General features: G+C 40.0%; 1 protein-coding gene and 1 long non-coding RNA gene across 3 annotated transcripts in view; one reads left to right on the top strand and one right to left on the bottom strand.

Moving 5' to 3' along the window:
• TMEM132D (transmembrane protein 132D) overlaps positions 1 to 14,850 on the bottom strand; it is an 824,780-nt gene that overhangs the window by 143,347 nt on the left and 666,583 nt on the right. The window lies entirely within an intron of this gene.
• Positions 1 to 14,850, top strand: part of LOC129049277 (uncharacterized) — a 29,992-nt gene that overhangs the window by 2,270 nt on the left and 12,872 nt on the right. Inside the window, exons 2-3 of the long non-coding RNA XR_008512254.1 lie at positions 7,090 to 7,240; positions 11,474 to 11,716. This is a non-coding gene — a long non-coding RNA (uncharacterized LOC129049277). The remainder of the gene's footprint in view (positions 1 to 7,089; positions 7,241 to 11,473; positions 11,717 to 14,850) is intronic.

Raw genomic sequence — 14,850 nt, forward strand, 5'->3', positions numbered from 1 at the left:
GGGAGGTAGAAACTGTTTTTTTCTTTTCTTTTCTTTTCCTTTTTTTTTTTTTTTTTTAAAATTATCCTAAGCAAACTCAAGGCCCAACTCAAATGCTACATCTTCCTTAATCTCCCCAAGTGGAAATAATCAGTGTGCATATTGTTTATATTTTATTAGAGACACTATATAAAATAAATACGGAAGCAGGAGAGCTTAGGGTGAGGAGTGCGAGCTTTGGAGCCAGACAGCCTGGCTTTGAATCTCAGTTCCTATGCCGACTAGCTCTGTGACTTTCAGCAAAATAGTGACCGTACTGTACTGCAGTGTGTCTGTTTTCTCACCTGCGAGATGGGGACTGGAAAAGTTTCCATGCTATTGGGTTGACGGGAAGGATTTCATACATGAAAGGTGGTTATTGCCATGACTGGCACATGCTAAGCAAAGCTACATGTTCACCATTGTTGGCGTCATCCACGCTGCCTGATTTTAAGACCTCCTCAACCAGCCTGGGAGTGGAGACAGGAACCTGGCCTGAGGGATCTGAGTCCTAGCTTTACGCAGCATCAGATGTGGGACTTTGGCCAAGGTATGTCAGTTCTTGGAGGCCAAGTTTCCTCATCTTCACTGTGGAGTTAAATGAGATGCAGGAGAATCACCACCCGCACAGTCTTTGGACTCAGGTGGCCTGTGTTCAAATCCCAGCTTTGTCACTTCCATGTTTTGTGACCTTGCAAGTTACTGAAACTCTCTGCATCTCATTTTTCTTATCTGAAAAACAAGGCTCCAAGTAGTATCTACCACAGAGAGTTCTTATGAGAATCCAATGAGTTAACGCAGGCAAAGTGTTAAAGCAGTGCTTGGCATTATTAATTTGTAAATAAGGCTGCTTATTAGTAGTATCCTAACATATGCAATGACTTACATGGATTCAATATGTTCCTGGCAAAAGGAAAAAGCAAGAGAGAGAGGAACGGCAGGAGAGGAAGAGGAGGGAAGAAGACATAACCCGCTGTGCCTTTCAACGCACTCAAGTTTGTCCTGCAGTATACGAGGCAGGAACCTGCTGTTTCCCCAGTGGCCCCCAGCCCCCACAGCCACTCACAGTGTGAGCATCTCACTGCACTGTCAGTAGCTTTAGTATTAAAGATACATATTTTTCACACCCAGGATCCCTGAACACAAGCCAACAACTCCACTTGGTGCTCAGCCAAGGAACAATAATGTGTCAATGCTGAAAGACAGATGGGAAGTTTTGAGCCTTATAAGCTGTATTTTATGAGTGGCTTGAGGGACTTTCAAGGGTGACGTTGATTGCGTGTTATTTTCACATCATGTGTTTGCTCTGGAAACTAAACTTCTTTCTGGAATGGGACTTCATTGCCAAGAACAGTAAACTCTCAGTGAACCATTGGAGGCTTGCGATAAGAAAGGGTGAACGAACTATAGGAACGTGAGTTCTTGGCCACCTTCATTTCTATGCAAATTGACATTTGGTTTCTCTCTGGAGGAAATGCCTGGCCAGGATCACAGGGCAACGCCTGTGGGCATGGGCCTTGAGCATCTCTTCTCATGCACACCTACTTACGCATGTGGGTTTGCAGAGCCCACAGGTTAGGACTTAAGAAGCATCTCAAGGGACAGGAAGGTTCTCATACCATTTGCCCCTGTCTGCCGCAGCACCAGACCTTGGCCCAGACAATCATCCCAGGATGTGGTGTCAGACTCTGGTTCTAACCCGGGGCTTGGAGGTGGTAATGGCCACCTGGTAACCTAGGACCTCACACCTAAGCCAGAAGGGGAAGTGACAGCTCCAGGTAATTGCTGCCTTGTAGGAATGTGAACCAGACTGACCCATGTCCTGATTTTCCCGGAGGAGCCAAGAATCAATATTGGTAGGTGAGATCTCCTAACTTTTACATTTGGCTCACTTTTTGTGAAATGCACTGTGAAGTTTGAACAAACACATTTGCAGGGTGCATTGGCCTAAGGGCTCCCCTTTGTGACTTCATTAGGAACTCTTGTCCTGTTGTCTGGACTCAACAACGAGGTGAATGTTTTCCCAGGACCCCCGATTCATTTCTCTGGGTCACCCCACAACCCCTGCTGTCTGGGAATAAGGTCTCCTTCATTCTGAGCCGCCTGAAGAAATCTCCTGTATCACAAAAGCACTGCTTAGTTTTGCATAACTAATTTCAAATCTTATTTAGCGTCAAGTTTCAGAATTAAGAAGCTAAATGACAGCTGTTTAATTAACTCCTTAAGCTGATTAGGCAGCGCTACTGAAATCCCCTCAAGGAGGAATTTCTAACTCTGGGGAGAACGTAGGCCATATTACTGCCTCTGTTTAAATTTAGTAAGCTGCTAAACCCATCGACCACACGTTCCTGACATCCTCAAGCATGTGGCCAAATATGGATTTTTATTTATTATGTTAACTGCTACAGAAGATGCCAAGTGATAATAACAATAACTTCTTTTGATCCACTAAGAAAATCTGTCATCTGTCCTGCATTAGGAAATATATATATAGCGCAAGTCGGAGTTTTTCTGAAGACACTTGATTATGTTATAAATCCCATGGGTTTCAATGCATTGTGTTAGGAGAGGGGTTTGGATTAACCTTGGGCCCCCACATAATGGGTTGTACATCCTTCTCTTCATTAATAAGACAAAGCCACATGAATGAGTTTAAGACTTTAAGCCAGTTTTATTCTTAAGATTAATGTTTTTAAAGTGGAATTTCCAAGGAAGAGGAAACCACAATATTTACCTGATTTTATATTTATTTATTTATTTTTTTATATATATATATATTATTATACTTTAAGTTCTAGGGTACATGTGCACAATGTGCAGGTTTGTTACATATGTATACATGTGCCATGTTGGTGTGCTGCACCCATTAACTTGTCATTTACATTAGGTATATCTCCTAATGCTATCCCTCCCCCATCCCCCGACCCCACAACAGGCCCCGGTGTGTGATGTTCCCCTTCCTATGTCCAGATGTTCTCATTGTTCAATTCCCACCTGTGAGTGAGAACATGAGAACATGCGGTGTTTGGTTTTTTTGTCCTTGCAATAGTTTGCTGAGAATGATGGTTTCCAGCTTCATCCATGTCCCTACAAAGGACATGAACTCATCTTTTTTTAAGGCTGCATAGTATTCCATGGTGTATATGTTTATTACCTGATTTTAAATGTGAGGCTAAGGCTGCCTGGGCATCCCAGGACATCGACCCTGTGTACAAGATGATGAATTTGTTTCCCCCTTTATAATCCTTAGCTGGGCAACACTGGGTGGATGGTAACAAAACATGGTATGGACAGTGTGAAGAAGCATGAGATGTGTGTTTTGGAGAACCTGCCGTTGACCTAAGGTTGTTAGAAACCGCAGTTTAACTTTTGAATTGAGTTTAGCAGGATGGGTCCAGTAATCGGGTGGGGAGTGGTGCGGAACCCACAGATTTTGTGGGCTGGTTTTGTGTGCTGAAAATGTCAGCTCCTTGCTCAAGACCTAGAGGTTTTCCATTTTTGTGTTGTTTTGAGTTTTTGTTTTGGACAGCTTTATTGAGATAAAATTCATATACCATAAAATTCATCTGTTTAAAGTGTGCAATTCATTAGTTTTTAATATATTCACAGATATGTGCAGTATTACCACAGTCAATTTTTGAATATTTTTATTGCCTCAAAAAAAATCCTGTGTCCTTAGCTACTTCCCCACCCCTCACTACCACTGCGCTTCAGCCCTGGCAATCACAAATCTACTTTCTGTCTGCCTGAATTTTCCAGTTCCAGATACTCAACCTGAATTGAATCATGTGATATGTGGTCTTTCGAGACTGGCTGCTTTCATGTAATGTGATGCCATCATGGTTCATCCATGCTGTAGCAAGGGTCAGTGTTTTGTTCCTTTCACAGCTGAATAATACTCCTCAAGGCACACAGGTTTAATGCTTTCCATTTAACAAAAATCAATTCTGATGCTGTTACGATCCGTTAATCAACCAGGGTTCCGAGGACTACATCCGGCCCATGGAAATGATTTGTTTGGACTGTACAGATTTAATTCCTTTTCAATGGATCACAACATTTGAAAATGAGAAAATATGCATAAGATCCGGACTTCTGGTTTGTCTTGGAAAATCAGAAGTTCAGCAATTCCAGGGCATCATTCAGTGAATGTGTCCTTGTGGCCTCTCTCCGCTTCTCCAGAGCTGACTTCTCCATTGAATTGGGAGGTCCAGGATTCTCTGGGAGGGTCTGAATCCAGACTCCCTTGCTGAGATGCCTCTAGATCAGCAACACACGTGTGATCCAGCTGTGCCAACGTTGTCCAGTTCCAACAACGGAGGCTAAAACTTATAAGAAATGTGACAGGCACAAGGTAAACACTCACCTTCGGGTGTAACTTTTTAAAATAACAAGCTAGTCTTTGTATCAGAAATACTAAATCCGGTGATTTATCAGTCTCCCTGATAAGAAAAGTCTGACAATATGATAAAAATGCTGTTGAGTACACTCAGCATATATCAAAGATTGACAACTACGGATGTTGATAATGAAGGTTCTTTTAAGAAACGTACACTTCATTTATAGCTTCCAAACATCAATTCCATGAAACCCAGCATGAATATTTAATTTGTGTCTGTTGATAGAGTCCTCTTGATAGCATAAAGCGTCTGCTCTTTGAAACTGGGGGAGGTTTTGCCTGCAGCCTCTTAAGTAAATGGGTTCTCAGTCCTCTACTATATCACTACAGAAAAATGCATGTCAAATTGTCAAAGGCTACAGAATTTTCCGTAGGCTGGGAGAAGCCTATCAGTCTTATGGGACATGAAACTAAGGAATTAATTCAATTGGTATGGAAAGAACATAGAAAATTGATAAACATCAAAGAGCTGCTCTCAGACTTCATTTAACTAAATCAGTAAACCTAAAAGTGGGTCTTGTTTAGAATTTTAACCCTCCAGAGGCACCTAAAGTGCTTATAAGTCCTTTTTTAACCTGCAAGCCACAGGGATTTCAGCAAGACTTATTGGTGGGGCTGGGAGCCAAGTCTTGATTATCTATGCTGATGAGGGTGCAGTGGTGTGGCTAATCCCAAATAGTGTAAAACCCAAAAGTCATTTGCAGTTTGGCCCTGGAATACATTAAGTGCATTTTCTTGCCTTCACCAGACAACTTCTTAATTATGTTTCTTTTAGGTTAATGTAAAAATGAATTTACATGTCTTCTCTGCCCACACTAACTGAGAAGAGGGTGGATGCAATTAAGATTATTCTGGGACGCAGGATAAAATCAATCTGGGGTTTTAAATTGTTCACAGTCACCCATGCATTGACTTAGACTTCATAACCTGCTGACCAAGGAAATGCATCTGAGGTCTATGCTTCCCCTTCCTGGCAAAGGAAGAACACCAGCAGGTCTCTGCTACTTCCCCAGCCTGGCCATCCCCTTCCTCAGCTCCTTCTCTGTTGGGGGGTGCTCCCCAGCCTGGCCATCCCCTTCCTCAGCTCCTTCTGTGTAGGGGTCTCCCCAGCCTGACCATCCCGTTCCTAAACTCCTTCTGTGTGGGGAGTCTCCCCAGCCTGGCCATCCCCTTCCTCAGCTCATTCATTTTGTGTGTGTGGGGCTGCAATTCTATGATTCATGTCCTGTCCTCCCACCCCACTGATGATAGATGAAAATCATGGGGAGTTGGAGAAAATGAAGATGATTATTAGACCCTTCTTCAAAATATAGCTCTGTGATCAAGTTTATGGATGCTGGTCTCATTCTCACCTGTCTGAAACTACAGAGAAATTTATGCTACAGCAAAGCAGCTCTGTTTTTGGGGTGTCTGCAGGATGGGGTGAAGCCACACTACTGTGGAGACCATACCCTAGAAGGTGATCTCATCCAGTCCCGGGTTGTTGATGTTCTGATCAGTTCCAGATTCAGATCTCCCATCTGAGGGCTCCCATGAACTCAAGAGTATTCTTCTGCCTAGCTGATGTCTCCATTGGGTGTCTCAGAGTCACTGGGTTCAAGAGGCAACTCTTGACATCCTGTCTCAAATCTGCTCTCCTATGAATATTCATCTCTCAGCAAATGGGCAACAGTGCCCTAGTTGCTCAATCTGAAACCTCAGGAGTGATGGCTTATGTCACATCCATGAGATCATGGGGTTAGCACTGTGCTCAATGTACTGCAAACCTATCAGCCACTTCCCTCCATTCCATGGCCGTCACCTTCAATGAAGCCACCATGATATGTAGCCAGGGTTGGGAAAAACCTTTGAAACCACTTATCTTGTTTATTTACTCCATAGCATTTGTCACTCTCAGAAATCCTCCCTTTTCTTTTGCTGTGAATTTACTGTCTGTTCAACCACATCAAAATATAACCTTTAGAAGGGCAGGTCTTTCATGCTGTTCAACACGAAGCCTAGGGCTAAGTTCAGGCAGCCTCATGCAAGCGCTTCCTGGCATGCCAGACTCAAGCGTGTCCTTGAACATAACACAGGGCTCTTAGGGAACTCCTTGAATCAGCATTGAAGTCTTTTTCAATTAATTTCCATTTGTAACAGAGAATGTGCATTATGGCCATGTTCTCTTTGATATTTTAATCCACGTTGGAAGTAAAATATATCATTGGTGGGTCCCTGTGCATATCTCCAGGGCTTTACATTTCCCGGCTGGAAATGGGAAATCTTGTCCCATTCCGGAAGCTAGAGGTATAAAGTATGTTATGTTTACAGCAGTCAAACGTCATCAGATTTCCTCCAGTTCAGAGCAAGAAAATAACCAATTGTTCTTTTATTTGTTGGGAGGTCCACACTATAACCACTTTGTGATATACCATTATTATTTTTTATTTCATTAAGCCAGGCTTTGGCAGAAGCATCCTAACTGACATCCAGCCAAGAAAGCAGCTGTGGCTGATGAGCTCAGCTGGTGGAAGCATGGTGTTAATGAGGCTGAGGTCGTGGGTTCAATCCCCACTTGGCTGTGGGTTTGTTGAAAATCAGCCAGCTGAAATGGTGACCCTAACTATGGCCAACAGCCTAATAATTACATGAGAAAACATGAACATAGAGCCAAACTATCTTTTCTTCCTAAGGTCCTGGGGCACCTGAGGTTGGTCCAGAGAAGTGGTTCTCAACCAAGTCTACAGAATATAATCCTCCATGGAGCTCTGACAAAATTTCAATGCCTTGGGCCTGCTTCTTCCAATTATAGCAGAACCTCTGGGGAGTGGGACACAGGCACCAGTAAGTATTTCTTTTTCGTATCTTTGCAGGTAGTTCTCACTCAGTGGTTCTCAAACTTAGCTGTATGTTGGAATCACCTGGGGAGATTAAACAACACTGGTAGTGGGTCTCACACTCTGATTCTGAATTCATTGTCATGGGTTGCAGCCCGGATCTTGGGAGGCTGAAAATCTTCCCACGAGATTCTAATAGGCAGCAAAGTGTGAGCACCACTGAGAGTGAGTTTTGTCCATGAAAAATGGTCACCTTCCTTAGTGATTCCAGAGTGCCTTCTACTCTGCTGGACCTGTGAACACACATGCACTCAGACATGGTTCAAGACAGATGACTGAACAGAGAGGGCAAATTGGCAAACTAGTGTTAGGCAAAATGTTTTCTGCTCAATGCTTAAGAAATGTTAAAAGACAATGATGGTGCCATAAAGTAAACACAGAAGTAAGGGAAAAACGCGGCACAGAGCTGAGGTCAGAGAGCACCATGCTAGCTCTGCCTTGCAGGTGAGACTGCCTTCTGGTCCAAGGAGATTCTAAGTTGCCATCCACATGAGACAGGATGCCAGTGCAGAGCACGGCCTCATAGCCCAAACGTCTTCACCTCCCAGGGCTTCTGTGACCACTGAACGATTACTATTTGCCCCAGGTCCCCTACTCACAATCACATTCTCTATTAGTTTGTTCTCCCACTGCTATAAAGACACTACCCGAAACTGGGTAATTTATAAACAAAAGAGGTTTTTATTAACAAACAGTTCCACGTGGCTGGGGAGGCCTCAGGAAACTTACAATCATGGCGGAAGGTGAAAGAGAAGCAGGCACGTCTTACATGATGGCAGGAGAGAGAGAGAGAGAGAGAGAGCGCAAAGGAGGAAGTACCACACTTTTAAACCATCAGATCTCATGAGAACTCCCTCACTACCATGAGAACAGCACGGGGGAAATCACCACCCTGAGCCAATCGCCTCCCACCAGGTCCCTCCTCTGACATGTGGGGATTATAATTCGAGACGAGGTTTGGGTGGGGACACAGAGCCAAACCATGTCACCTCCCCATTCAATCTCCACCACAATGCCTCCTTTTTCATTTCTGTAGCACCTAGTTAGAAATTATCTTATTCTTATGTTAATATATGTATAAGTAAATGCATATTTATTTTGTTTATTTATGTTTAACTTACTTTTAAAATTGTCCATCTCCTGTTTCAGACTACAAGATATATGAGGGCGGGGGCCCTGTGTGTCCCCAGCAGCTGCTGAGTTCATCCCAGTATATGCTATCATCATCTGCACGCAACAGTTCTTGAGTGAATGAATGAATGAATGAATGAATGAATGGTACCACAGTTTCAGAAAATGGTTATTTTCTTTCTCTGAGTTATTCTTCCTTCCTATATTCAAGCCCTTCAAATGATTATTTACCCTTTTAAAATTATGTTCTACTGTAGCAGCTTTGGAAGCTCTTACATCCCGCCTCATGATAAGATGTATTTTTGGTGAGGTCAGGACTGATTCTATAAAACATGCTCCCTGGTATGTTGGAGGAAGTCTGAAAAGAACAAGGTGATTATGTCAATGTAACATGGAAGCATAGCTTAAAAATCACAAACTGATATTATTAATTTTTATTTTTTAACTTTTAAATTTTATTTATTTATTTATTTTTGAGACAGAGTTTCACTCTTGTTGCCCAGGCTGGAGTGTGGTGGTGTGATCTCGGCTCACTGCAACCTCTGCCTTCCAGTTTCAAGCGATTCTCCTGCCTCAGCCTCCTGAGTGGCTGGGACTACAGGCACCTGCCACCACGCCCGGCTAACCCTGGCCTATAGATGATATTATTATTATTTTTTACACGATTGGGTCTCTGTTTTCAAGGGTCAATGGATTCAGTAAAAAAAAGTAAAGTATATATTTTTTGAAAAAATCACAACCTACCCAATTTTTGGAAAGGATGTTCTAAGCAAAAGAGAAAGAAAACCACATCAAATGTGAAAGCATATCCTGACTTTCAAACCACATCTTTAATGAGGGTTGTAAAGATTATTTCATTTTCTCACCCATCGAGTTAGATATGTGCATAAACATAGGTTTTGAAATGTAAATTCTCCTTGGCAAAATATGACTTTAGAAGTTGACATTTAGAAAACTTCATAAAAGTGATTGCAGGAGAAAATAAGAAATGTACTCCAACAGCTGCTTTAATGCAATGCAGGAAGGATGCTAAGAAGTTAAGGGATGTAAATTAAAAGGAGAGAACAGGCATGGAGAATGCACTGCTGGTCATTTGCAAACCGAGGGATGTTTGAAAATGTGGAACCCGAGAAGCTATTATGAACAGACATGATCTGTCTTGTAATAAAATTCTTAGAATTGACGCGCAAGTAAAGGATTCCAATCCTGTCTCATTGTAGGCTCCGTAGCAACTGTTAAATAGCTAATCTTTTCACACCCGTTCCAGGAGAATTCATGTTCATGCCCACTCTGTGTGTTCAAGAAAATAAATCTAGGCTTGACTTTGGCTTTCAAAGTGTGTGCCTTGAAAAGGCTACATTTCTCCACATCTGATTTATAATGACCTGCAGGCTTGTTCTCACCTGCCCCAAACACAAAACCAGTATATTTTTTCTGATTTTACAAAAATGAAGCATATTGCATGAAATTCCCTGTTTTGTCTAAATCTCTTTAAAATATGGTAAGCTCACAAAATCACAAATCCACACAGGATGCCAATACTAATGACTTATATATGTTAATCTGATAGGTTTTAATAACTGATAGAAATATAAGTACTATTATTCTGGGAGAATATAATGATTTTTATTCACAAAGGCAATCTATGTGGGTGAAATCCATTATCTTAAAAGTATTTCGATAAGGATAGATGTATGTAGAAAGAGTTAGGCATCTTATATGCAATTGTTAAACTCCATTAAACATGCTCAATAATTAGTTGGCCAAAGAACCTCATTAGATGTACATTAAATGTGTTTAAGCCATATTTGAGACACTTCATTAAAAGTGACACAGTGAGCTTTACCGCATAACTTTGATAAAAATTCTAGTCAAATTAAAACTAGAATTTATGCTACTCTCATTCTATCTTTGAGGGCGGACTACTATATTGAGTTTTTTCCCACAGCACAACAGCCTCTGCTATGCTATGCATTTCATAACTGCTTCATTCAGGTATAGTTTACCTATAATAAAGTCATCCTTTATAAATTGCAGTTCAGTGAGTTTTATTAAATTTATGCATTTTTTCCTTCTTCTAAGAGATCACTTTCAATAAAATAAGAATAAATAAAAATAAATGTATGCAATTGTGCAACAATCACTATAATCCAGTTTTAGAATATTCCATCACCTCAACAAAGTTCATTCATACTCTTTTGTGGGCAATTCTTTCTCTCAGCCCCTAATGGGTTTTTTTTTTTTTTTTTTTATAGCTTTGCATTTTCTGGAAATTACATATATGTGTAATCAAACATTATATAGTCTTTTGTGACTTTCTTTCACTTAGCATGATGATGTTGAGATTAATCCTTGCTGTTACATGTATCAGTGGTTGATTTCTGTCACTGAGTAATGTTTTATTATGTGGTTATATCACAACTTGGTTCCATATTCATCAGTTGATGGACATTTAGTCAGCCTCATTTAGGATATTATAAATAGTGCTGATTGGAATACTCAACCTAAACGTTTCTGTGTAGCCATATGTCTTCATTTCTTTTTGAAGGTGGCATTGCTGGGTCATATGGAAGTTTATGTAACTTTTAAAATCTGCCAAATGTTAGGTAGTGTGACACCTCTGGCTTTCTTCCTTTTGCTCAATACAATATTGTTTGGCTATTTGGGGTCTTTTGTGATCTTATATAAATCTTAGAATTAAAAAAAAACATTTCTATGAGAAATGCCATTGGAATTTCAAGGGGGACTGCATTGAATCTGTAGATCGCTTTGGGTAGTGTGGACATTTTAACAATATTAATTCTTTCAATCCATGAACATGGAATATCTATTTATTTGCAGCATCTTCAATTTCTCTCAAATATGTGTTACAGTTTTCAGTGTACAGATTTTTCAACTCCTTAAGTTTATTCCAAAGTGTTTTATTATGATGCTATTTTGTGTGTGTGTGTGTATGTGTGTGTGTATGTGTGTATGTGCATGTGTATATGAGAGAGAGCAAGAGAGAGAGAGAGAGAGTCACTAATGGAATGTTTTCTTTCTTTTTCAGATAGTTCTGTATTGGTGTATGGGCCGGATGCAGTGGCTCACGCTTGTTATCCCAGCACTTTGGGAAGCTGTGGCAGGTGGATCACAAGGTCAGGAGCTCAAGACCAGCCTGGCCAATATGGTGAAACCCTATCTCTACTGAAAATACAAAAATTAGCCAGGTGTGGTGGCGTGCTCCTGTAATCCCAGCTACTTGGGAGGCTGAGGCAGGAGAATCGCTTGAACCTGGGAGGCGGAGGTTAAGGTGAGCCGAGATTGTGCCACTGCACTCAAGCCTGAGCACGAGCAACAGAGTTAGACTCTGTCTCAAAAAAAAAAAAAAAAAGAAATGAAACTGGCTTTTGTATGTTAATTTTGTATTTTGCAACATTACTAAATTTGTTTATTAGTTCTAGCAGTTTTTCACGGCGTCTTTAGGGTTATCTATATATAAGGTGATGTCATTTGCAGAGACAAGTTTACTTTTTTCTTTGCAATTTGAATGCCTTTTGTTTCTTTTTTAAAATCACTTCATTGCTCTAGCTAGGACTTCCAGTACTATGTTGACTAGTGTGATGAGAGTGGGCATCCTTGTCTTGTTCCTCATTTTAGAGGAAATGTGTTTAGATTTTCACCCTTGAGTATGATGTTAGCTGTGAGTTTTTCATATACAGTCTGTATTATGTTGAGGTAAATTCCTTCTATACCTACAGTGATAAGAGTTTTTATCACAAAAATGTGTTGAATTTTCCAATTTTTTTTCCTGCATCTTCTGAGATGATCATGTGATTTTTATTCTTCATTCTGTTAACGTGGTATATCAGATTAATTGGTTTGCATATGTTGAAACATCTTTGCATCCGGGGTAAATTCCTCTTGGTTACGTTGAACAATCCTTTTAATACGCTATTGAATACAGTTTGCTAGTATTTTCTTGAGGATTTTTGCATCTATGTTCCTCAGGAATATTAGCCTGTGGTTTTCTTTTCTTGTAGTAGTTACTTCTTCTTCAATTTTTTGAAACTCAAAAGTAAAAGAATTCTTATTTTTCTCTTTTTGTCATGCCCTATCTTCCCTGAAGCAATATATATATATACAATAATCTGTTTCCTAAGTGTGAAGAATCACAGGACAGAGTTTAATGCATGAAAAAATATTGATATTGAGTTAATTTTTATACACGCTATAAATTTCTTTCTGAGCTCTGCTTTATTCTACAAATTTAGATCTATTGTGTTGAAATTTTATTTAGTTCATGATATTTTCTAATTTCCTTTGGTATTTCCTCTCTAAATCATTGGATATTTAGAAAATTATTGTTTAATTTCCATATGTAAATTTCCCAGATTTCTTTCTGTTACTGATCTTAAATTTAATTTTGATGCCATTGATATTATGCTTTGTAGGATGGCAATTTTTAAAACTGTATTGGTATCTGTTTTATGGCCTAGGATATTGTCTAATTGATGTTTTATGTGCACTTAAAAATGTGCATCCTGGCTGGGTGCAGTGGCTCACGCCTGTAATCCCAACACTTTGGGAGGCTGAGGCGAGAGGATCACTTGGGTTCAGGAGTTTGAGACCAGCCTGGCCAACATGGTGAAACCCTGTCTCTACTAAAAAATTCAAAAATTAGCTGGGCATGGTGGCAGGAACCTGTAATCCCAGCTACTTGGGAGGCTGAAGCAGGAGAATCGCTTGCACTCTCCCCAAAAATGTGCATCCTGATGTGGTTCAAGTCAGGTCAAGGTGATTGCTAGGCTCTCACTTTTAGCAGGGAAAGATGATGGGTTTTGCCTCTCCATCTCAGATGAGTTTGTCACTTCTGGCTGATAAAGGGCCTGATCTTCACCACCATCCCCAAATCAAATCTGTCTCTTCCCCTGTCCTAGTCTCTGTGAAATCTGTGGGTTTTGCCCTCCTGATGGGGGCAATAATGGGCACTACAGGTGGATGGGTGCACACAGGCAAGACGGCCACAGACTTGTTGACATTTTTATTCAATGCAATAGAAGGTTTTTAAGACTAAAATCTTCTGCCTTTGATATCTGAGTTTAGTCAATTTCCCACTAAACTTTAAATTATTATTTAAAACAATTTTAAAATTACAATAAAATACACATAATATAAAAGTTTCCAATTTAACCATTTTTAAGTGTATAGTTCAATAATGATAAGTATATTCACATTGTTGTGCAACCTATCTTTAGAACTTCATCTTGCAAAACTGAAACCCTACTCACATTAAACAACAACTTCCCTTTACCTTTTCTCTCAAGCCCCTGGCAACCACCATTCCACTTTTTGTTTCTATAAATTTGCCTACTCTAGGTTACCTCATATAAGTAGGATAATGCAGTATTTATCTTTCTGTGACTAGTTCATTTCACTTAGAAAGATGTCCTCAAGCTTCACTTGTACTGTAGCATATGTCCAATTTTCCTTATTTTTAAGGCTGGATGATATTCCACTGTATGTATGGATCACATATTGCTCATCCGTTCATCCACTGATGGACATTTGGGTTGATTCTACCTCTTGGCTATAGTGAATAAAGTTGCTATGAACATGGGTGTACGAATATCCCTTTGTGACCTTGCTGTCAATTCTTTGGGATATATACACAGATGTGGAACTTCTGGATCATAGGGTTATTCTATGTTCAATTGAGGAATTGTCATACTGTTTTCCACAAAAGCAGTACCATGTTACATTTCCGACTTCCACCAATAGTGCACCAGACTTTCAATCTCTCCTCATCCTCATCAACATTTGTTATTTTCTGTTTTTTGTTTTTTTTTGACAGTGACTATCCCAGTGGGTTTGAAGTAATATCTCACTGTGGTTTTGATTTGCTTTTCCCCAATGATTAAGGATGTTGACCATCTTTTCACATGCTTGTTATTACCCATTTGCACATCTTCTTTGGAGAAATGTCTGTTCATATTCTTTGCTCATTTTAAAATTTGTTTATTTTTTTGTGGTTGAGCTGTAGTTGGAGGAATTATTTATGTATTCCAGACATTAACACTATAATGGTTAATTTTATGTGTTTAAGAAATCCTTGTCAAATCCAATGTCACAAAGCTTTTTCCTTATGTTTCTTTCTAAGTATTTTATAGTTTGAGAGGTTTTATGTTAGGCCTTTAATCTATGTTGCATTAAATTTGTAGATGGTGTAAGGTAAGGGCCCAACTTCATTCTTTTGTGTGTAGGTATACAGTTTTTCCGACACCGTTTGTTGATGAAATGACTGAACGGTGTCCTCGCAAAAGATAACTGCAAGTTCTAACCCTCAGTACCTATGAGTGGGACCTTATTTGGAAACAGGGTCTTTGCAGATGTAGTCAAGTTAAGACCCTAGTCTAATGACTGCTGACCATATAAGAAGAGAGAGAT

This window comes from Pongo abelii, chromosome 10, assembly GCF_028885655.2.
Source record: "Pongo abelii isolate AG06213 chromosome 10, NHGRI_mPonAbe1-v2.0_pri, whole genome shotgun sequence".
Lineage (NCBI taxonomy): Eukaryota > Metazoa > Chordata > Mammalia > Primates > Hominidae > Pongo > Pongo abelii.